The sequence below is a fragment of the Mus pahari genome, chromosome 19 (assembly GCF_900095145.1).
Source record: "Mus pahari chromosome 19, PAHARI_EIJ_v1.1, whole genome shotgun sequence".
In the NCBI taxonomy this organism is placed as follows: Eukaryota; Metazoa; Chordata; class Mammalia; order Rodentia; family Muridae; genus Mus; species Mus pahari.
Genome location: NC_034608.1, coordinates 3,432,975 through 3,436,237, shown reverse-complemented (window position 1 = coordinate 3,436,237; position 3,263 = coordinate 3,432,975).

Sequence of the window (3,263 nt, the reverse complement as noted above, 5' to 3'; positions counted from 1 at the left end):
TGTGTGTGTGTGTGTGTGTGTGTGTGTGTGTGTGTGTGTGTGTGTGTACATCTCCTTTCAAGGCAGATCTAACAGTTTCATTCTTTGGCAGCTCTGTCTCTAAGCAAAAGCTGAATTTACATAAGTATCAGAGTCTCCCCCACAGTCAGAATCAACCAGAAAGGATCAATACCTATCTACCATCAACTATCAGGTATGAAGACCCAGTATTATTCTTTGTGGATGAAATCAAAGAACAGCAGAGACAAGTCTTTTTCTTTCTGAGTGTAACTAAGATATCAGGTCCAAATTAGATTCTAAATACTTTAGAGATACCAAACAGCTTAATCCTCAAAAATAGTAGTTTCATCTCAATGTGTAGATAGATATTGACACATACACATATGAACAGTAAATGATGGATGTATTGATATATATTTAATAAATAGATGGTAGAAGTATAGAGAATAGATATGAGATACATAGGTAATCGAAGATGGGTGTGTGGGTACCTATGATCTCTGTCATCTTGATTTTACTAAGAGATAGAGAGCTGATAAGTAGATGATAGAAAAACAGGTAGATAGACAAATAGATTAGATAAATTATGGGATACATAGATAATATATGAAGTATAGGATAGGTGGATGAAAGGTAGATGTTTGATAGATAAGATTGCTAGACGATAGATGATGATCATACATACATACATACACACATAGAAACAAATAGATAGATAGGATTGATCAGTGGGTGGATGTATGGAAAGACAGACAGACGATTAAGTAGATCTAACATAGATGGATTGAGTGGCTTTTACACACTAGAATTATCCTTGGAGAAATATCCTGTTTGTGCATGTCTGTCTCATTTCACAACCTCTGCCTCTTCCACGAGTGGTCTACCATCCCAAAGAATCCGCTCATATTATATAATATGGATAACCCCCAAGAACATGCACAACACACTAAATAGAATAAGAAGCTGTCCCAGAGACACATTGTTTCAAATTCTTCAAACACCTTTAGCTAAAATTCAAGTTCTTTCATGCCTCCATATCCTCAAGTGTTTGTAGAATTAAAGACCAACATATATCAGTTGAGATTCTACCTTCTCTTGAGATCTGTCCTTAGTTTTATCTATAATAATTAGAGGGATGTAAGCAACACCTGTTCATAACCAGGGTCAAAATTAGGTCCTGATTCTTAATACTCTGTGTATAACCTTAAGATAAAACACATCTCCATGTCTCCAATTCTAATTTCTAAAAACTTTCTGACTCACCACATAACTAGAAAAAAAAGTAGTGTCTTTAAATCTTGCCTTAACAGTGTTCTTCATGACTCTAGATCCTAGAACTCTAGAGGACCTATCGCAAAACCCTTTTCATCTGTAAATAGACTAAATCATGCAAAGAATGTTCTTACTTGTTGATGTTTGCCACTTATGTGTGACTTTTGGACCCAGCAGCTATTGATTTAGCTCAGCAGCTAGTAATGCATTTCTAATGGTATATCACTGCATTTGAAGCAACAAGTTATGGATGGTGGAACAGTAAGGGATTCATGAAGTAATGTGGATAGGCAAAGAGATCAGTGGAAAGCCAGGAATGGAGAAAGAGCTTAAGGAGGGCAAAAGGCTTCTCAGAGAAAAGCCAAGGGTTCCACCAGATTGATGGAAGCTCCACCTTTAGAAACATATCTTGTGGATGGCGAATCAGCAAGTCTTCTGTTTAAGCTTGCAATAAACACCCCAGCCCCAAGCTCAAGAAGCTTGCAGACAGCCCCATGGCCTAGAGTTAAAGCTTAGCACTGAGGCATCCTTGATGGGAGCCAATAATAGGCATCATTTCTGGGACTCACATTGATCTGCACTTCATAGCTGTCATTCATATAGCTGAACTTTGATTTTTTTTCCTCCCAACAAATTCATTAGGATAAGTGATGATTTCCCTATTGCTTAGAAAAATGTGCAGGGGACACAGCTATATTTGGTTAGGTGTCTGTCTCTACTGTTTACCAAATCACAGGTCCTATATAATATCCCTGAAATCGAGACCTGACACTACCATGAATCTCAGCTTCATGGTGTCTATAACAAACATCTGTTCATATCAAAAGATTAAATATTTGGAAAAAACACTAGAAACTAAACAAAAAAGAGAGATATCAAATATAAGGCAGAGGAGATTTGACATTCACTTACTGAGAGCTCTCTGTACACCCTTGCTCTTGGCAAGTTAATAATATCAGAGCCTAATGCCTCAGCTTCCAATAAGAAATCACATTGTCTTTCTTTTGCATGATGCTGAGGATTGAACTTAGAAAATTATGTATGCTGGGCAAGCATGCCACCACTGGGCCATAATGCCACTCCTTCTATGGAGACTTTAAAAACTAACATCTGGGTCATATCCACCCTTACTCTCTCCCTCCAGCTCATCCTGTCTCCCTATAATGTATCTGTCCCAACCAGCATCCTATCTTTATTTTGTAGCCTACTACGTGCAATTAGTGCTGCATACATGTTCTGTGTGGGATCATCAATTGGGACATGGGCAACCTAACAATGAGCACTCCAATACCTGTGCAATAAAAAAAAAGTCTTGCTCCCTCTGCATCCATCAGTTACCTTTAGCTCCTTTACCTTTAGCTCCTCAGCTAGGGGTGGAATATTTGGAGCACCTCCCCACTCCTTGCTAAAATTTTAAACTCTCATGGTCTTATACAATGCAGTTGTTGTACTAGCCACTGTGCTGGGATGAGGGGCTGAGGAGGTAAGTTGGGCTTGCTCTGTGGATCTCTGTGATGAGCTAGGAAAGCGGAACAATTTCTAGTAAGGAACTCGGACTCTGGAACTCATATAAAAATCCATCTTGATTTTACTAAAAAAGGATCAGCTCTATGAAGATACAGTATTTGTCCTGAGGCTAAATCATTGGTAAAAAATGGTGAGGTAATGAGTATGTCTGATGTTTACCAAGACACATATGCCCTTGTGTGAGGATGTTGACAGGAGCCATAGTTACCATAGTTCTAGGAACCTGGTTGAGTAAGTGCTCAACTGAGTGCAAAAGATAAGGAAATGCTGACTTTAGTATTTGGGTAGTACAATTGCTTATCCTAACAAGGCATAAAATGAAACGAATATATGCATAAGAGAAATAAAGGGAAGGAGAAAAGGGAACAAAAAAACAAAGATGAAGATCCCAGACGGATAAATGTACACACAGGAGTGGGAAGGGGGTGGGAAGGGAAGGAAATAGAGAGGAGGGGAGGGGAGGG